The following is a 21856-nucleotide window of genomic DNA, read 5'->3' as shown; positions in this document are numbered from 1 at the left end:
ATGCCTAATTCTTCGCCAAGGTGCATCTTTAGTTTTTGCAACTGCTTGGATGGAAGAACCTAATTAGAAATGGTTGTTAATGCTTCTCATATCTTATTAGTATCTGGGTATTGATTCGAAACTGTTAAAAAATGCTGTGGCTGATAATATTTTTGTTTTTGGAGGAATATTTTAACACCTTGCAAAGAGGTTACCAGAAGCTCTGAATGACAGTTCAGAATGTATTGCACTACATTTTCTGATGTTATCCAGAAAAGTGCACATGTAATTTCTGTTTTAACTCCTTCCTTTTATTACCTGACTATCAGGGAAGCGTGGTTGAGGCTGCCCTGACCTGACATGTCATGATGTCGACTTGCTAGGTGGGGTTCGCAGGGGACAGTAACCATTGGAGTTATCGGTAAGATAAACTTTCTTTCTAATTTTTCTCAAGGTGAAAGGGCTTTCCTCTGGGTGGTGGGAAAGATTATGCTACTTGCCCTCTTTCTCCTCTTAGCTAATCTTAATTGTTTGGATTCCTAATTAACAATCCCCTTGTTACGGTAGATGTAATTGTTGATGACTGGTGAGTATGAATGTGATGCTGCTGATTATAATAAGGTTTGAATTAGAAGTTTGTTCAGTGGACTTCATTTCAGTACTTCTCGGTCTTATTTATTTATTTATTTACGACATTTATATGCCGCCCTTCTCACCCTAAAGGGGACTCAGAGCAGCTTACAGGTTATATGTACATACAATATATTATATTATTAGAATAGCACAAATATTAGTAATATATAATTATTATATTGTATTATTATTAGTATTATATTGTATTGTTGAAACTGGTATATAAAATTAGATTCAAAACTGCCTCTGTTCATGATAAGATGGTTTATCCTTTGGACAAATGCTGTGCAGAATGGTAAAACTGGATAGAGTTCAGTAGAATATACAAACTGGATTGGAGCTATAAAGTTACTTTTTTTCTTTTTTAACCTGCTGCAGTAACTGATCATTTTTCCCAGCTACAAGCTGGAAAATAAAAATTTTCTTCCAAATCCAGGCTGTAATTCTCGGTTTATCTGTAGAACAGCACCAGGTTGTCTACCTGTTACTCAATACAATGTGTATGCAGTTTTAGCAATGGGAGGAAAGATGGCTGCAGTTGTAAAAAAAAATGGTTCGTGGTACTACTTCCATTTGTTGCAAAATTTCTAATATTCAGTGTTTGCATTGGGCATTTAGGAAAAGCTGAAAGTCTTTTCCAGAATGGTACTAAAAACCTAATCAGCATGGCCATGTTGATCATATGCAAAATTCAGCAAATTTCAAAATCCACAAAGGTGTGATATATTTATTTTGCCAACCAAACACATGAAAAACACAGCTGGCATTTTCTTTAGATACAGGTATTAAAAATTATACTGAAGGAAAAGAATGTAAACATGTGACTGTTATCATTCTTTTCTTCTCCTGTATGATTTTAACATCTATCCCTGAGGAAGAAGCCAACGGAGCTTCAAAAGCTTGCATGATGTATTTTATTGGGGCCAATAAAGGTATCACTATTTTGTGGATTTTGTTACCTGTTGAAAACAAGAAAAAGGGGAGGAGACAAAAAAGAATGTGTCCACGCCGCCAATCTTCCCTTCATTTGTCATAACAGACTAACACAGCTATTTCTTTAGAACTGCTGATAATTGTTCCATGGATTATCTTTCTGTAGAGCAGCAACAAACATGTTTAGACTAACGAGTGAATATTCAGTTCCTTTCAAAAAGTAGCATTCCACAGAATCAGTGACCCTTTCAATACAACTCACGTGTGCATCAAAAACAAAATAGACAAAAAAACCCCAAACCCTGCTGTGGTACAGGTGCTCATTGAGAAATGATCTGAAGCAAGATTTGATGCCATTGAAAGCTGTAGTTTGAAGAAGAGGAGAGGAAAATACAAATCCTAGCAACACTGGATACAAAAATCACTGGAGTCAATCATGATAACTTACTTGTGCATCTCATTTGCATAGTTTAGAAGCATGAGAGTTGTTATAGGGCTGGATTTCTATAGCATTGTGTGAACTGTTACAGCAGAAATTATAGGTATTTTCCTTCTGTTCACAGTTCTTACGATACATTCCTACCATTTGGATCCAGATAACATGCATCTGAAGGACTTGATTCACTTTAATGTCCTGTGGCATGGGCTTCCTCAGAAATGTTTTTATGGCATAGGGATCAAGGTTTTGCAATTTTATTTGTCTCAGAATGAGCTCTAAGAAATGTGGAGGTCAGTTCCATGATGTTTGAAAGCCCTTGGACCATCTGTGATTTTAAAAAAAACACATACATTTTTGCCTTAAAATTCCTCCTAGGAGATATGGAGGCATTGCTACAATGTTAAGGTTAGGAACTGAGCTAATTTATACTCTGGAGAGACCTTTTTAAAAAATAATAAATGACATCTATTTGGTTTTTTAAAAGGGCCTATAATTCCAAAAGAAGGGACAAAAACATATTGCCTAGAAGGCATTTGGGGAAAAGTTGTTTTTGTAAGAGTGGCTGCACAGAAGAGTGCAGCCCCATAAGTTTCAAGAACTGCCCTCATTTGTTAGATAGTAAATTAAGGGTGCTTTATTTTTGATTTTTTAGTCAGCACTTACAGAAAAAATATAACATCCTTCCGGTGTCATGGTCTGATCACTATCTGATCAGTGTTAGACTCTGCGACCTTCAACCTTCGCAGGACAGATTAAAATGGTCCGCCCCAGGAGACTGATGGATCCGGATGGCTTTCTGAGGAATCTTGGGGTTCTTCCTGCCTTGGAGCCTGGCGATTCTATCGACGCCTTGGTGGATCTCTACAACAGGGAGATGTCCAGGGCAATAGATAAGATCGCTCCCGAACGCCCCATCTTGTTGCGTCGTGACAGGCCATCTCCCTGGTTCACCGAGGTGCTGGCTGTGATGAAGCATACGAGAAGGGGGCTAGAGCGCAAGTGGAGGAGATCTCGGGACGTGTCTGATCAAGCACGGGCTAAAGACTCTCAGGGCATACTCCGTGGCTGTACGGATGGCCAGGGAATCTTTCATGACCACCCATATAGCATCTGCAGCAAATAGATCATCAGAGCTGTTTCGGGTTGTCGGGGAGCTCCTTCACCCACCTGTGGTGGAGGAGATCTCTGACGACCCAGCAGCTCGGTGTGGCGACTTTGCACACCATTTTGCAGGCGAAGTTGCTCAGATACGCCTTGATCTCGACTCCGTCTAGTTGGGTGAAGGCTATGAGGGTTTGCAGGGCTACCTTCTCACAATTCAGCTCCTCGGCTAGCTCGGGGGTCATTATGTTCCTGGAGCACTCACAGTCTACAAAGGCTTTGCAGCCAGCCCACTTATCTACCCCCTCCAGCTTGATGGGGAAGACTAACATTCTAGGGCTGTGACTCACCAAAGTTCCCCTCGGGGCCTCAAGGAAAACGCATTCCTCTGCCTTTTTCCCGGCTGCTGGCTTCGCTTTGAGCTGCAGGGGATCCCCCCCCCCTTCCGCTGCCAACACCCGGACGCTCGGTGGCCCAAACGGCCACAAACAAAACATCCGCTTTGCCTGCTCCTCTCTCCGCTCGCCGGTTCCTTTCTATGTGGCTCTCTACTGGGCCTTCGGTTCTCCGTCCTGGGCGATCCGGTCTGCGCTGCTGCTCCTTGGTGCCTCTTGACCTGGGCCACACGTCCTGCCACTGGATCCACCCCTGGATCGTCCCTGGGTCGTCACGGTGAAGCGCCCAGGCCAGCAGCTCCTTTCTCAAGCCCTCTTTGAAGATTTCTACTTTAGTTTGGGCTGACCACTCTGGGACCCTTTCAGCAAGCAACTGGAATCCCTCGGCGAACTCCGATACACTTCTCTGGCCTTGAGTGATGGTTTTCAGCCTATCTCTCGCCTTGATGCGCTCGAAGGGGTCTCGGAAGCGCGCTTCCAATGCGGCTAAGAACGCCCTCGCTGACCCCAAGCATGGGTCGCATCGGGCATGGAGCTGGACATAACCAACTCGCTGCGCCTCCCCTCAACGCTGCTCCTACGGCTCTCACTCGGCTGGCCTCCGATCTGAAGGTATGCATGTTGTCCTCCAAATACCCTCGTACCAGTGTTAGGAAGAAATCAAGGTCTTCGGACTTCCCTCCGAATTCTGCATGCAGCTCCTCTCTCCTCTGCTGTAGGGGTTGGGGCTACATTCCCTGGGCGCCCGCGTGCGCCATTCCTCCCGGGGGTGCGGGTTGCCTGAATGGCGCTCCGGCTTCCTCTGTGCCACGCCCTGCCCCGGCCGGGGCTGTCAAGGTAAAGGGCTGCGGGGTTGTTGCCGCTCCTCGGGGTATTCCTCCTCCTCCTTCGCTTAGGGCCATATGGGTCCTGCACCTTGTTCCTAGGAACTGGCTGCTCCCCACACTCGCGTCCCACGGAGACTCTGCGCGGGGCTGATGTTCCTCCAGCAGGGGGGCCAATCGGTCCATTAGCCTCGACATCATGGCTAATGTGGTTTCCATGGCTGCCACCCTCTCCTCCAAGTCGCCATACCTCTGGGGCGAGGCGAAATCCATGTCGCTGCTGCCTCCTCCTACGATCTCCCTCGCTCGCCTTTGGGTGACCCCATTGGGGTTAGCGTAAGCTGTCGAGGAGACAAGCGCTGCCACTCTTTCGAGCTCTGCCTCGGCCTCTCCGAGGAGCAATGAGGGCTTTCCTCCCATTGCCCCGAGAAGGGTGTCTTCCTCCTCCTCCAGAGGAGATTCGCTCCTCTCTTCCATCACAGCACCTCACCACTGCTGCAGGATGGTGCGAAGGGAATTCTGGCTTAATGTCAGCTCACGGTAGCTGGTTCAATTATGACACGAGACTTTGTTCGTAATCAAACAAAAACATTTACTCACGGATGCTTAGACACAAGAAAAGCCGGAATTGCCTGGGCGCAGCAGGCAACCCCTTATATACCCTCCCACTTGTTCGAACAGTAAATTCCCGCCAGATCCAAAACCCCGCGCAAAAGCTTCCCGCCATCAAATAACTGCTTTCTTCAAGGCCACCAGCTGCAGGGTTCTTATCAGGGTGAAACGTCAGGAGTTCAGTTTCCGGCGCCAAATTCTGGGCTCCGGAAACTGGATCCTGACAGGCCAGGATGTTAACCGGGGCTCATTACAGAGAGAGGTCAACCCTCCTGTTTAAGGAGCTCCACTGGCTGCCGTTTATTTTCCGAGCCCAATTTAAGGTGCAGGTGCTTACCTACAAAGCCCTGAACGGTTTGGGACCACCCTACCTGCGTGACCGTATCGCTATCTACGAACCCACATCTCACTTCGGTCATCTGGAGAGGCCCTGCTCGTAATCCTGCCGGCGTCGCAAGCGCGCTTGGTGGGGACACGAGACAGGGCCTTTTCTGTGGTGGCGCCCTGACTTTGGAACGCCCTCCCGAAAGATCTCAGACAGGCCCCTACATTGGCAGTCTTCAGAAAGAATCTGAAAACCTGGCTGTTCCGATGTGCCTTTTCAGATTAGGAACCTCCAGCACCAAGTCCTAGAAGCACTTTAATAGAACCAAGATCACTGCACACTGCGCTTACTTTATAATCCTACATTCCTCCCGCCACATCAGCACTTTTAATCCTGTACCCCTACTCTGGCCGGCCCAGTTTTAATAGTGTCTTGTTGTATTGTTACTGTTACGGTTCTGGCCCAAGTTACCTATTCGAACGTATCTCTGCCTATCAGCCCGCCAGGACCCTAAGATCTTCTGGGGAGGCCCTGCTCTCTATCCCGCCTGCTTCACAGGTGCGGCTGGTGGGGACGAGAGACAGGGCCTTTTCTGTGGTGGCCCCCTGGCTGTGGAACGCCCTTCCTATGGAGGTAAGATCAGCCCCCTCACTAATGGTGTTCCGAAGAAGATTAAAAACTTGGATGTTTGAACGGGCATTCGGTTAAACAGTGCAATGAATGTGATGATTACAGGAATGGAAATTTGGACGACGGATTGGATCACGACTCTAGTTATGAGATGCATTGTGTTGTCTATTGTTGTGTCAATATTGTATATTATGATTTTATGGTTTTAAATTGTATATCGTTGATTGATTCTTATCCTTGTTGTAAACCGCTTTGAGTCGCCTGTTGGGCTGAGAAACTGCGGTATACAAGTAAAGTAAATAAATAAATAAATAAAAAATATTGTTTTCTGCTTAACTGTTTTTAATTTGCTTTAGGTATTGTATTGTTGTATTGTGTTTTGGGGCTTCGGCCTGTGTAAGCCGCATCGAATCCTTCGGGAGATGCTAGCAGGGTACAAATAAAGTTATTATAATAATAATAATAATAATAATAATAATAATAATAAAAGTTATTGGGTGAAAATAATAGACATAATAAACGCCATCGAAGTTAGCATGCTTTTATATATGTATGAAGTCCTTCACTGGTTCAGATCTCATTGTGAGCTGAAGATCCTCCAAACTCCTGCCTTACTTTTGGTGCTTTCTTGAACGGCCCAACATTTGTTTAGCCACTTCCACTTGGAATGTTTGTATATGGGCATAATGCTTATCTGTAGAATTTTTTTTAAAGAAACTTAGAAGCAGTACTTTCTTCAGTACATTTCCTGAAGATTTTCTGATTTAAGCTGTTCCCGACATTGACAATATATTGATTTCCAGTAGCTGCTATTCTTGCTCTTGATGCTGCAGAAGACTGCAAAGTAAAGTTCTTGTACAAAATACCCTGCCAATATAATGGGGCTGCCATGGCACAGTGGGTTAAACCGTTAAGCTGCAGAACATGTTGACCGAAAGGACGGCAGTTCAGATCCATGGGACACGGGGTGAGCTCAGCTTCTGCCAACCTAGAAATTCAAAAACTTGCAAATGTGAGTAGATCAGTAGGTACTGCTTTGGGTCTTCGGTTTAGAAATTGAAATAAGCACCACCCCCCAGAGTTGGACTTGACTAGACTTAATGTTAAGGGCAAACCTTTACTTAATGAGGTAATGTTGAGTGTTGCGAGTGTTGACAGTTTGCCACTGTTTTAAAAATATTTTACTGATTTCAACACAACATATATACTTGTATATCAGTTTTTAAAAAGCGAACAAAAATTCAGCCCCAAACCCCTGGAGTCAACTTATCAGTGTAAGTAAATATTTCCTGTCGTAGTCAACTGCGAAATCGCACTTATGGTATTCCTGCGCCAGCGCAGGCCCAGCTTTCGGAACCTTCTAGACTTAAAAAGAAACATTTTGCTCCCCAGTCCCGCCCTCCCCCCCCCCCACGAGTATATAAGGTCCGTGGGCGGGACCAACCGTCAATTCTCTTTTTTCCTCCGATAGAGTAGGCATCAGCTTAGTGAACCTGTGATATTTTTGACTCGGACTGATCTTTTGACAACGATTCTGATATCTGGCTCCCCTAACTTGGACTGAACGACGATTCTTTGGCTAAACTGGCACGGGTAGCTATTGAAATGGCGACCACTTCCTTTAAGAAGTGCAGCAAGTGCCCTAACGTGTTACCAGACACGGATGGGCACGAGTTATGCCTTGCGTGTTTGGGAGAAATCCACCTCTCCCAAACCTGTGCGATTTGTGCGGCCTTTACTCCGCAGACGCGGAAGAACCGTGAGACGCGATTGAAGGCGGCCCTTTACGAAAGGGCTCTGCTGCCCCCTCCGTCCCCAAGACCACCGCCGGGGCCTGAGGCATCCTCCTTACCTTCTGAGATTGCTCCCAAGAAGAAGGCCAAAAAGCCTAAAGAGAAGGCGCAAGATGGCCGCGCGGAGCCTCAGGGCCGCAGCGCCTCTAAGAAGGAGGGGAAGACTCCAGCAGAGGGCCGAGAGCGCCCCGTGCAGGCGCAGCCTACGGCGAGTCTCCTCTTTCCGCCGGGAAGACCGGCGCCGCCCCGTGAACTGGGCGCGAAGAGCGCGCAAACTCGAGCCTCCCCGGCATCGACTGAGGCTCTCCTAGCGCCTTCGATCCCGGGCCTCTCTTCTCCTCCTCCAACCAGCCGTGAGGCCTCCGAGAACATGACTCCAGCGAGGGAGGCGGGAGTGGGCGCCTCGGCTAGCCCCGCCCCCACAGATCCAGCCCCGCCCGAGATAGGAGGAGCGGCAGCCGCTGGAAGAGGAGGCGCGGACGCGCAGCAAGGAGCGGCCCCCGATGTCGATGAATGGGGCAGGCCGCTCGGGATCGCGGGCCCCTCGCCCTCGCCGAGCCCGAGGGGAACTCTCCTGCCCCTCCCGAACCCGACTCCCCCGCCGACCTCGCCAAGGAGGGAGGAGCGGCACCGCAGACCTCGGAGATCTAGGTCTCCCTCCAGGCGGAGCAGATCTGCATCTAGGCGAAGCAGAGCTTCCAGCCGTCGGTACCGACGGGGATCGAGGGGCCGATCCAGGCGAACCTCGTCGTTCTCTTCGTCTTCCTCGTCATCCTCTTCCTCCCCCGCCTCCAGGTCGGCCAGGAGGGCACGCCGAGCTCGCAGATCCTGCTCCTCTTCATCTTTGCGGCCCCAATTCACACCAGGCCCTTATCCATACCCGGGCTTCTGGCAAGTGGCTCCATCTGGACAAATGTTGTTCCAGCATACACCTCCCTTTGCGCCCATACCATGCATGGAGGCCATCCCTGGCATTGCTCAAAGGGGTTTGGGCACATCAACGACTGTATTCCCTACCCCAGCCTTAATGCCGCCACCTACAACGGCAATAACGGCCAGTGCACAAGAAACTGTTTCACGCCCTGAAGGAGCCCACAGGGCAAACCAAGAACTCTGTGTGGGACAAAATGCATGTAATGAACGTTCTGCTTGTGTTAATCAATCGCTGTATATTGATCCTTCTGCTTGTGTTGACATTGCTAATGGTGATCCCACACCCGTGCCAATTGTCTCTTGTCAGCCTGCAATGACCCCTATAGGGGACCTTGAGGACCCTGTTCCCCATGTGGAACAGAGGGCCACTGAACCGGAGGAATCGAACTCCGATTCAGAGACTCCTGACCAAGCAGTGGTCCCCAGCGCCTCTGAACCGGGTCCCTTACCACCCGACTTTAACAAATTTGCATGTCTGGTAGACAGAATGATTAAGGCCCTCGACATCCCGGCCCCTAAAGCCCCGGAGCATGTCGAGGACCCAATGTTCCCTAGTGAGGAACAGAATGTGGCCACCTCAACTGCCCTACCCATGCTCCCCTACCTGCTGAAGTTAGCTAAAATACTAGACATACCACCGGCCGCTGTACCAGCTGTCCCCAAGAGGGTGGACAACATGTACAGAATCGACCTGACCAAAGCAAAATGGGTGACAAATCCCCCCAAACCGAATACGGTAGTAGCCGAAGTGGTTAAGTCAAAGCGCCCAAAGGGAATCCTTTCTGCTCCCCCAGACAAGGAGGGCAGAAAAGTTGATGCCATGGGGAAGAAAGCTCATGTTATGGCCGGTCTGCTAACAAGGATGTCGCACTACGCGACATATATGAGCGGGTACCAGAGCTTCCTCTGGAATAAAATGCTCCCATACCTCGACAAACTGCCCCAGGAGGAACGTTTTCCTAAGGCTCTCCACACGGAGGCGTTGATCCTGTCAAAAATCCAAAAGGATTTTGCCAAACATCTGGCCGAAACTGCGGGCCATCTGTTTGCTACGGCCACTTCAATCAGAAGGCACGCCTGGCTTAGGGCTGCTAACTTATCTGAGGAGGGATAGGCCTTAGCCGAGGACCTGCCCCTACACGAGGAAGGCTTGTTCAATCCGGAAACGGACGGAACATTAAAGGAGAAGCAGGAAGTACGCCAGGCTGCTAATAAATTCGGTTATACCTGGCAGCCCTACAACCAACAACGCACAAGATGGCAACCTCCTGCGGGTAATTTCCGTAAGAATTTTAATAACTCTTACTCAGGGCCCTTCAGGGGAAGGAATTCATCATCACCTAGATATCAGGGAAATAGGAGATCCTCCTATAATTCTAAACCACGATTCCAACCCTACCAAAACAAACCGAAGCAGGGCGCCTCGCGGAAGCGCCTTTGATGGCAGGGACCCTATTATTGAGAGCCCCTCAGTCAACTCCTCCGCAAGCTTCAGTGTTGAACCCGCTGGGGTCCAAATTGCCTCGGTTGTTAATGTTCATTCCCCGAGTTCTCTAGCTGACTCTCCCCCGGTGTTTGGAGATAGGCTTGACTATGTTTTATAATTGTTGGGAAAGTATCACTACTGATAGTTGGGTGTTAGCTATTGTTAGACAGGGCTACACCATTGAATTCAATGAGACCCCGGGAACGGGCAGGATTACGAGCACGCAACCATCTCCGGCACTCCTGCAAGAGATAAATACGCTCCTACAAGAAGGGGCCATTTCACCTGTTGCGCCGTCTATGTTCCCGCATTGTTTTTTCTCCAGTTATTTTGTAGTTGAAAAGCGCGGAGGAGGTTTTCGGGTTATTATGGATCTAAGGAACTTGAATAAATGCATCATTCCAAAGAAATTTCGAATGGTCACTTTGGCTTCGATCTTACCTCTGTTAACGAAAGATGTGTGGTTCGCCACCATCGACCTTAGGGACGCATACTTCCATTTCTCAATATCACCACACCACAGAAGGTTTTTGACATTCATGGTGGGTTCGCAGGCATTTCATTACAATGTACTCCCGTTCGGACTGAGTACGGCCCCGCGGGTTTTCACCAAGTGCATAGCAGTGGTAGTGGCACATCTACGCACTCAGGGCATTATAGTGTACCCCTACATAGATGATTGGCTGATTGTGTCCCAATCACACAACCAACTGCGTCACCATATTTCTGTCATTCTCTGTCTTTTGCAGTCTTTGGGGTTGATTGTCAACATGGAGAAGTCGTCCCTGACGCCGTCCCGTCAGATCCAATTTATTGGAGCCTTGCTGGACTCTCGCACGCAGAGGGCTTACCTACCTGGCGATCGGGTTTCCAACCTTCGAGAGCTTATCAGCCGATTCCTGGAGTCCTCCACGGTTTCGGCCAGACAGGTCCAGATCCTGCTAGGCCATATGGCCTCTACCACGTCGGTAATCCCGTTTTCAAGGCTCCGGATGCGTCCTCTGCAGGCATGGTTTGGTTCAGTTTTCAACCCCCTCAGAGACAGCCAAAATATCAGGCTGTCCCCCCCGGAACAGGTCCGGCGCTCCTTGGGATGGTGGACGCAACCCCAATGGGTCTGTATGGGACTCCCCTTTCAGCCCCCCTCTCCTACGCTAACTATCACAACAGATTCCTCCCTGTCGGGGTGGGGTGCCCATGCACGGGGACTTGTCGCTCAGGGAAAGTGGTCTCAAAGCGAAAGCACGTTACACATAAACGTTCTAGAGCTCATGGCAGTAGGAAAAGCTCTAAAGTCCTTTGAAGGCATGGTAAGAGGCACAGTAGTACAGATCCTGACGGACAACACAACCGTCATGTACTACCTAAACAAACAGGGCGGCACGCACTCACACCAGCTCCTGCAACTCACGATCAGCATCTGGGAATGGTGCATCCAGAGGGGAACGTTCTTACGGGCCTCTCATGTCCCGGGGGAACAAAACTCCCTAGCGGACTCTCTGAGCAGGAGCCCAATGGGGAACCACGAGTGGTCGCTGGACTTGGAGGAATTAGGAAAGATCTTCCAGGTGTGGGGTTATCCGAACATAGACCTGTTCGCATCCACGGAGAACAGGAAATGCAAAGCATTCTGCGCGAGGACTCAGCCATCCCTGCAAGGGGACTGTCTAGGGCACGCATTCCTCAGGAACTGAGGGTCCCCTAGTTTACGCATTTCCACCCTTCCCTCTTCTTTTGAGGGTAGTAGCAAAAATACAATCGGACAGTGCGCACTGCATTCTAGTGACGCCGTGGTGGCCACGTCAACCGTGGTTTGCTCCGCTCCTTCAATTGTCAGGGAGAGTCTTTGTGAGACTCAGGAACAAGCCGGACCTTCTAACCTCCCAACAGGGACAGGTTCTCTATCCGGATGTCCAAACTCTGAGGTTGACCGCATGGCAGATTCTTCCACCGGATTAGATCGTGAGGCTCCCTTTTCAGAGTCTATTCTAGCCATTATTGACGCGGCTCACAGACCATCTACCAAACGCTCATACACGTACAAGTGGGCACGATTTAGCAGATTTGCAACAGCAAATGGGGTGCAACCTGAGTCCGCACCTATCTCAGTGATTTTGGATTTTTTATTGTCCCTTTCAGAGGCAGGCATGTCTAACTCTTCGATAAAGTGTTATTTGGCGGCCATTTTATGGGCCAGAAGGAAGACGGGACTCCCGTCCTGTTTCGTTGACCTATCGGTCAAGGCTTTTCTGAAGGGACTAGCAAATGTCAAACCGCCAACGGCTCCGGTTACTCCCTCTTGGAGTCTGGAATTGGTTCTCTCGTCGCTGATGAAGGCTCCATTTGAGCCCTTAGCGTCAACGGACCTAGCCTCACTCACTTGGAAGGTAGCCTTCTTAGTGGCTATCACTTCGGCCAGGAGATCGAGTGAATTGTGTGCTCTTAGAATGGATGAGCCCTATTTGAAGTTTCATAAAGACAAGGTGGTCCTACAGACAGACCTGGCGTTTTTGCCCAAGGTATCCACTCGTTTTCATAACTCGCAGGAGATCATTCTTCCGGCATTCTTTCAGAATCCGGAAACACCGCTGGAAAAGAACTTACATTTGTTAGATGTCAGAAGGGCACTGGCCTTCTACATACAAAGGACTAAGGAATTTCGGAAATCCCCTAGGTTGTTCCTTAAGTATAGGAAGGACACAAAAGGTTTACCGGTCACGTCGCAGCGGTTTTCCGCTTAGATTGTATCTACCATTCGCACCTGCTATCGTTTAGCGGGCAAGGAATTGCCGCAGCAGGTGCATGCTCATTCAACAAGGGCAATGGCCACTTCCGTGGCCTTTTTGAGAGGAGTGCCCTTGGAGGAGGTGTGTCGGGCGGCCACGTGGGCGTCCCCAAGCACCTTTGTATCCCATTACAAGCTTGATGTGAGATCCAGGAGGGATGTGTGCTTTGGCAGGAATGTACTTTTTTCTGCAGTGGCATGACTCCCTCCATCCTAACTATAGCTTGCTAGTCTACCATAAGTGCGATTTCGCAGTTGACTACGACAGGAAATTATGGGTTGCTTACCTGTAACCGTAGTTTCCTGAGTAGTCACCTGCGAAATAGCACATTCCCTCCCTTCCTCCCCTCGAGTGTCATGCCGCTTTCCTTCTGGCTGCTGTGCGGCGGAAGAGAATTGACGGTTGGTCCCGCCCACGGACCTTATATACTCGTGGGGGGGGGGGAGGGCGGGACTGGGGAGCAAAATGTTTCTTTTTAAGTCTAGAAGGTTCCGAAAGCTGGGCCTGCACTGGCGCAGGAATACCATAAGTGCTATTTCGCAGGTGACTACTCAGGAAACTACGGTTACAGGTAAGCAACCCATAATTCTCCACTTTGGCACTACTTCTGGGTTTTTTTGAATGCCTGGATGCTGGCTCCCTCAAGCAGCTTTGACACTTTTCCATCTGCACAGAATGACCCTTCACTTATACACAGGTAATATCAACATTTGTAATTTTGGTGCCAAAACCTGCCATCGATTTATACACGATATTGAGTTATATATTATGGATTACAGAATATATATTGTTGAAGGCTTTCATGGCTGGAATCACAGATTTGTTTTGTAGTGTCCAAGTCCTATTCACATTTAAACAGAAGACACCTCAATGTCAACAAACTCCTCTTAGATTCAAACTCATTGAAGGATATCAGAAAATGTTTATACAATCACTTCTTATCTAGCTGACTTTTTCATTTAAGTGCTTTATAAATACCGAGAAAGGACTTCTCTGAATCTGCTAATATATTTCTATGGAGCCATCATCTATATACACTATATAAATCTGTTAGGTTGGTTCAACAGGACAGTAAAACTCAAAAAACCCCCAACGAAACTTAACCAAAATTCCCATGCCCATAACACAACCCACAAGGTACAAACATATCTACTCAAAATGAAAAACAACACAACACACTCACAAAACGGCAAAACAACAAAACTCCACAACCCCCCAACGAAACTTAACCAAAATTCCCATGCCCATAACACAACCCACAAGGTACAAACATATCTACTCAAAATGAAAAACAACACAACACACTCACAAAACGGCAAAACAACAAAACTCCACAACCCCCCAACGAAACTTAACCAAAATTCCCATGTCCATAACACAATCCACAAGGTACAAACATATCTACTCAAAATGAAAAACAACTCAACAACACACTCACAAAACGGCAAAACAACAAAACTCAAAAAAACCCCAACGAAACTTAACCAAAATTCCCATGCCCATAACACAACCAACAAGGGACAAACATATCTACTCAAAATGAAAAACAACACAACAACACACTCACAATACGGCAAAACAACTGAGCATGCGCATTGGCGCCCAGCCGCAAGTTCCCTGGGCGCGCACACAGCCTTCCGGCCAAAGTTCCCTCTGCAGAAGCCATGCCCACTCCAAGCACCGGTGCGCCGCTTCCCGCACACACACACCCCCTGCCGCATGCACACACACAACCCCACGCTTCATCAATCACACCACCGCCGCACACACACACGCAACCCCATGCTCCATCACTCCCCCGGCAGTCGCACACGCACACGCAACCCCATGCTCCATCACTCCCCCGGCAGCTGCACACACACACGCAACCCCACGCTCCATCACTCCCCCTGCTGCCGCACACACACACGGAACCCCACTCCCCCTGCTGCCGCACACACACGCAACCCCACGCTCCATCACTCCCCCCGCCGCCGCACACACACACGCAACCCCATACTCCATCACTTACTAAAGTTGAGGTAGATATCTGGACTATTATGAAAGAGAGGTACCTACCTATTCCTTCCCCCTTTTCCTCCCCCTTTCTCTCCTTTCTTCCTTCTCTACTTTCTTTCTTTCCTTCTTTCGCTCCTTGGTTTCATCCTTCATTCCCTCCCCCTTTCTTCCTTTGCCTTTCTTTCCTCCCTGTTTGCTTCCTTCTTTCACTTTTTATTCCCTTTTATTTCACCACCATCATAACAATAACAATAATGCAATGCATTGCCTCTGGGACCTGACACCTCTCCCATTCCCCCAGGGTCTAATAGGAATAATAGCATAATAATAATAGAAATAACAACCTTTACCCGCCACGTGTTGCTGTGGCCAACCTTCCCTCTTTCTCTCCTTCTTTCCCTAATTCCTTCCTTCCCTCCCATCTTTCCTTCTCCTCTTCCTTCTCTATCTCTTTCCTTCCTTCCCCCTTTTTCTTTCTCTTCTGGTCTATTTTCTTTCTTCCTTCTTTCCTTCCCTCCCTCTTTCTCTACATCTTCGCCCTTCCTTCACTCCCTCTTTCCTTCCTTCATTCCCTTTTTTCTTTCCTTCTCTCCTTCCTTCCTTCCCCCTTTTTCTTTCTCTTCTGGTCTCTTTTCTTTCTTCCCTCTTTCCTTCTTTCCTTCCCTCCCTCTTTCTCTACATCTTCGTCCTTCCTTCACTCCCTCTTTCCTTCCTTCATTCCCTTTTTTCTTTCCTTCTCTCCTTCCTTCCCCCTTTTTCTTTCCCTCCCTCTATCTCATTTCTTCCTTCTCTACCTCTTTCCTTCCTTCCCCCTTTTTCTTTCTCTTCTGCTGTCTCTCTTTCCTTTCCTTCCATCTTTCCTTTTCTTCTTCCTTCTTTCTCTAACTTTCCTTCCTTCCCCCTTTTTCTTTACCTCCTTTTCTCTTTCTTCCTTCTTTCCTTCCTTCCTGTCTTTCCTGGATTTTGACAGGGCGGGAAGGGGCGGGGTGGGGTTTGGAGGTGCCGTGAAGTAAAAGGAGGTAAGATTGGGGCAGGGGAGTGATGGAGCGTGGGGTTGTATATGTGTGTGCGGTGGCAGGGGCGTGATGGAGCATGGGGTTGCGTTTGTGTGTGCGGCGGCAGGGGGAGAGGGGTTGCGTGTGTGTGTGCGGCGGCGGGGGAGTGATGGAGCGTGGGGTTGCGTGTGTGTGTGCGGCGGCAGGGGGAGTGAGGTTGTGTGTGTGTGTGCGGCGGCGGGGGAGAGATGGAGCGTGGGGTTGCGTGTGTGTGTGCGGCGGCGGGGGAGTGATGGAGCGTGGGGTTGCGTGTGTGTGTGCAGTGGCAGGCAAGTGATGGAGTGTGGGGTTGCGTGTATGTGTGCGATGGTGGGGGGAGTGGGGTTGCATGTGTGTGTGGCGGCGGGGGGAGTGATGGAGCGTGGGGTTGCGTGTGTGTGTGCGGCAGTGGGGGAGTGGGGTTGCGTGTGTGTGTGCGGCTGCCGGGGGAGTGATGGAGCGTGGGGTTGCATGTGTGTGTGCGGCAGTGGTGGGAGTGATGGAGCGTGGGGTTGTGTGTGTGCATGCGGCAGGAGGTGTGTGTGTGCGGGAAGCGGCTTGCCGGTGCTTGGGGTGGGCATGGCTTCTGCAGAGGGAACTTTGGCCGGAAGGCTGTGTGCGCGCCCAGGGAACTTGCGGCTGGGCGCCAATGCGCATGCTCAGTTGTTTTGCCGTATTGTGAGTGTGTTGTTGTGTTGTTTTTCATTTTGAGTAGATATGTTTGTCCCTTGTTGGTTGTGTTATGGGCATGGGAATTTTGGTTAAGTTTCATTGGGGTTTTTTTTAGTTTTGTTGTTTTGCCATTTTGTGAGTGTGTTGTGTTGTTTTTCATTTTGAGTAGATACGTTTGTACCTTGTGGATTGTGTTATGGGCATGGGAATTTTGGTTAAGTTTCGTTGGGGGGGTTGTGGAGTTTTGTTGTTTTGCCGTTTTGTGAGTGTGTTCCCATTGTTCCCACTGTGATCCCATTGTTGGCTATCTCTTAAAATTAGAAAAATTGCTGTACCTGTTTTATATTGGGGTTGATTTGGCATTTAAAAATTTTATATGTTGATTTTTAAAAAAGAGAAATTATGTGTTGTATCACCACTTTGTATAATGCATATTCTACTTTTATAATTTTAAAAATTCTGAAAACTGGTCAGAAATTTAGCAAGAAGCAGAACAAACTTTAAATCTTGATCACTGTACAAATCAAAAGCTGTCGAACAAATAAATTAGTTGTCAAAGTGAACAAATGAAACTGAAGATGAAAAAATTGTTAACAAATTAGGAGGCTTACACCTAAAATAGGGTGACGTAAACCATATTATGTGGGCCAGGGGTTAGGTATTCTACATTTGTTGCCACAGCCAGGAAGAATATCACCCCACCTGAGCCCTTATAACAAGGGCAAGAAGCAAGAGATTGATTGCTGAGGATTATCTGATGTGACAGGAAGGGTCATGTGGAAGTAGGCAGTCATCGCATTTTGGTTTTCGGACTCACAGCTACTCTTGCTTACAATCAATAAAGTAAATACTCAGTTGCAGATTCCTAAGGGAAAACAATTCAGCTAACAGGTTTATTCATTCCCTCTGTTAAGGATTAAAATAATTATTGACCATGGTTATATTTCACTAGCCAAACTTTTCAAAAGTTGAGTAAAAATATGCTATTCATCATGTTCACCCTTTTTGATTATATGAATTTCATCACATGGTACTAAAAAGATCTCTGGTGTAAAAAGCAATCAGTGTTTATCCACCAGACAGTTTGAGATTCACGTCAAGTTCCTGGATTGCTTTTCTCCCTGTCCACACATTTTGTTGAGTTTCTTCATTCTGAAAATATGTCTGTGTATTAGTATACAATATTTGAAAGGAAATATTAAGAGGGAAGTAACTTTGTTTTCTACTTCTCCAGAGACTAAGACATAGAGCAATGGTTCTCAACCTGTGGGTCCCCAGGTATTTTGTCCTATAACTCCCAGAAATCCCAGCCACTTTACCAGCTGTTAGGTTTTCTGGGAATTGAAGGTGAAAACATCTGGGGGGACACAGGTTGAGAACCGCTGACAGAGATCAACACATTCAAACTACAAGAAAAGAGATTCCGTCAAAACATTAGAAAAAACTTCCTGACAATAAGAGCTGTCAGGAAGCTCTTACTATCTATGTTACTATTATGCTACCCCCCCCCCCCCCGGAGGTTTTTAAAACAGAGACTGGGGCTTTTAAACAGAGGGTGGATTTTCATCTGTCGGGTACTTTAGTTGTACATTCCTATATGACAGGGAATTGGACTGTATGGCCCTTGTGATCTCTTTCAACTCTATGATTCTGTCTTATATTGGTGATGTCAGTTGATGGATCTACATTTTCAGTATTGACCAGCTGGTTATGCAATGCAAATGTGGGTTGCTGTGATGGAATTTTCTCAAATTATGCCAGCATATTTGTCAAAGATTTTAAATTTTGATTTTATGTTGAAGTTTGGGTTAACTACACCTTCCCTACTCAATCAATAGAAATTAGCTTTCTGTTTTGTTAAAATGTATATCTTTCCTATAGGAATGGTTTTTTGACAGCAGTAGAAATTGTCTTTTAACCTGTTATCAGAAGGTCAAGCTTTGTCATCACTTAATATGCAGCAAAACAGATGTCCTGAAGTACTTCACATGTAAATGTCTTTCAGCTTTATTCAATTCCCAAAGCAACATCTACAGGTAAGAAGATAGTGGTGGTGGTTTATAAGGCTTGCTTGTGAATTTTAATCTTGCATCTGGCTTTTGTACAATTTACATTGTACAAAGATGTCCAATGTTTAATAGATAATACGATCATGTAAACAGAGAGGGGATGGCAATCACTGTGCCCCATGCTTGCTGCAGGCTTTCTTGCACTGAGCAAAGGCTAGCATCCATTTGTTTTGAATTATGATAAATATTCAGTTTTATGCTATCTGTCTACCCAGAAGGAAAATGCACAAAATCACTAATATTCTCCAAGAGAAATAGTATTTTTTCAAAATCTGTTAATATTTTAAATTCTGGAGTCTATAATATGTTAGGACAAATGTTGGACTGTAACGCTTAAATCCATAACTGCTGGCCAGGTCTAATGGAAGACCATAGATTGTCCAGCCTTATTTTTTGTTGATCAATTACATATGTCTGTTTGAAACTTGAACGTGAAATTGTAACTTCAGAATTAAGAATATATTAAGTAAGCATATTAATATCTTCTTTTGGAAAGAGAATCTTACTGTGCATAGTCCCTTCTGCAACTAATGAGAGATTCTTGATCAAACATTCCAGTGACATTTCTTTTTTGTATGTGGGCACTTACAGTTAAAAGTGTCCTTTACACAACTGCTTTGGCAAGGGAGCTTATAGTAAATGCATGCTTAACATCTGTATCTTAATTCAGTTGCTTAGTTTGCCATACTGTTTAGTGTACCTTTAAAGGAACCATGATTCATGTTGCATTTGTCTAGTGTTAATAATAACTAAGAATGAGTCACTAAAGTAGGAAATCTATATAAGCCATGTGTAATTGAAGCAAGTTATCATTTCCACAGAGACCACCATTGTCTTCTTCTTTTTCTTCAATAATGTATTCTTACCTCTTCCAAATAATTGGTTTAAAGACAACAGAGTTCAGACTTGCTTATTGAAAATCTGTACTACTTCATCTCCTCTTGCCAGTCTTGTTACACCATACTCCCATGATGTTATACAGCCTGTTGATCAATTTGTTCTTCATTGCAAAACAGAAGGTCGTGCATGATAAAGTCAATTTGTAATAAGTTTATATGTAGTCTGATGAAATAGGATATGAAAACAAGCATCTTACATGATGTGCAAGACCAAACATCAGCATTTAATTGAGGCTAAGAGGACCACTCAGAAAATAAGCATAGCTAGGCCTTTTGAGTTATCCTGAACATCTTGATGCATCTTTGGATTATTTACTTTCAATGAAACATTCAGTTCCTAAATATCTATAAAAAGTGCTAGTAACCTTGCTTTCCTTCTCATGATTTTTTATGGGTAGTGGATTGGGCTCTTTAAAAAAATAATTTCTTCCTGATTCTCATGTATTGAAAGTAGACGTACTCTATTGGTAGTATTGGACATTTCCCCATCCTTATACAGAGTCAAACCATAAGCACCATAATTTAACCTTGTCTGTTTTGGAAAACTTTCAGAATTGAATCCATTGATATTTGAAGACTAAGAACAGAATGATCAAAGAGGTATGCAGAAAAAGCTGCATGAAACACATTGACTAAGTTGACCAAGAATCATGGATCAGACCCTTTTATAATGGCAGCTATACTGAAAATTGTTATGCTGTTAAACCCTGACATTTCAGAAGTTGCTGTATGAGGAAGCAAGAGAAATCTCCTGCAGGGTCTATGCTACTATGATGCAAAACATGTCCTGTAATTCTGGAATAAAGGGGATATCGGACCGATGACATCACCCAGGCCTGGAAAGACAAAGGTGAGTTAGCTTACTAGGATAGGTACTTGATGGCTATAATTGATTTATTGGCACAGTATGTGTTACCATGATTCACAGAACCAAGAAAAAAATCTATACGCAAGAAGCAATCCAGTTTTGTGGCATTCTCTATAAGCTTGGGGTTTGAGGTGCAAGATGGCGTCTGCCGAGGAATAAGCCCACAGCCCACCCACTGCCAAATTCGGACACTTACTATTTCCGTGTGTTTTGCATTCTCCAAATGAATGTACATATAATGACAGGGACATTGAACAAGAACAACAGTCTCATATTTACCTTGCCCTGTTCTTAATGTTAGTGTAAGTTAGGCTTAGAGGAGAAGGGCAAAGTAAATGAGCCAAAATAAACAATCTTGACTTCTTGGAATGGAACACAGCGATGGCATATTGGCCACAACCCTCACCACCAGGTTAGAGCCAGAACTTAGACTCAAGAACTAAACTGTACATTTTTCTCCTTGATGCTTATTTCAGATCTGAGGGTGATGAAATGAAATGAAATGGTTTTGCCATTCTTGTTTTGCTTCAAATGCGCATATTGTCATAGATCCAGTTGTGCACTACATTTCTTTCTCATAGTTAAGAAACATTGTGACTATATTGATGGGTCTAGAAATCAAAAGGATTCAGTTTTACTAGGCTGTTGAATCTCAAGATGCCTTTCGCAGTTCTGTCTATTTCTCAAGCAAAGTATCCTATTAGAATAATTGAAACTTCTCTGTCAGAATTCGGACAGACTGCACACCTGTGAATCTGATTTTGTTTTTGAAAACATCCTAACTCTATAGAAAAATAAGTCTGGAAGATTTTTCTGTCTGACTCTACAAATGCAGTTGTCCTCACCCAAATTGTAAGAGAGGTGGCAATATCTTCATTTTAGGCTTTGGATAGCCTCATCATGATGATCTTGTTCTTAATTATATGTGGGAAGTAGAAAAGGCAGCTCCCCTTTTCAGACTTGCCTTCCCACTGTTCATGAACTCCACTCTTCCCTTCCCAGCCATAGTCAAATGCAATCTTCCCTTGGGTCAGTGGTCATTTTGAAGGACATAACATCTTACGCTTGGGTTGTGCATTGAATCTCTTGGCACAGCATATGTACCAAAGTAGCAAATGGGTATAGTCACTGCAGCAAATTAGTCCACTGATAAATCTATTTGCTATTTTTATTTCCACCTTGACTTGTAAATGGCCAGTTTTCCTTAATAAATATTTTACTAAAGTGAGTGTGCTGTGTTCTTTTTACATGAATCTGCTTGCATTTCCCCCAAAAGATATATGATCAGGCTTGCTGTTGCTGAATTTAAGCTGGTATGATGCAGAAGGCTGTGGAAGTAGCAATTTAGCCTTACTCTTCGAAGTGGGAGTGAAATAAATAACATAACACATCATGTTCAATCTTTTTTTGCATTTCCTTGCGAAATGAGAGGAATAAAGGACATGCC

General features: G+C 46.0%; 1 long non-coding RNA gene across 1 annotated transcript; it reads left to right on the top strand.

Moving 5' to 3' along the window:
* Nucleotides 1–154: 154 nt before the first annotated feature.
* Nucleotides 155–21637, top strand: LOC137095516 (uncharacterized). Its single transcript, XR_010908864.1, has 2 exons — nt 155–400; nt 18455–21637. It is a non-coding gene; the product is annotated as an uncharacterized lncRNA (long non-coding RNA).
* Nucleotides 21638–21856: the final 219 nt, after the last annotated feature.

This window comes from Anolis sagrei, chromosome Y, assembly GCF_037176765.1.
Source record: "Anolis sagrei isolate rAnoSag1 chromosome Y, rAnoSag1.mat, whole genome shotgun sequence".
Lineage (NCBI taxonomy): Eukaryota > Metazoa > Chordata > Lepidosauria > Squamata > Dactyloidae > Anolis > Anolis sagrei.
Note: the sequence above shows the minus strand (reverse complement) of the source record. Positions and strands in the feature narration are given on the sequence as shown.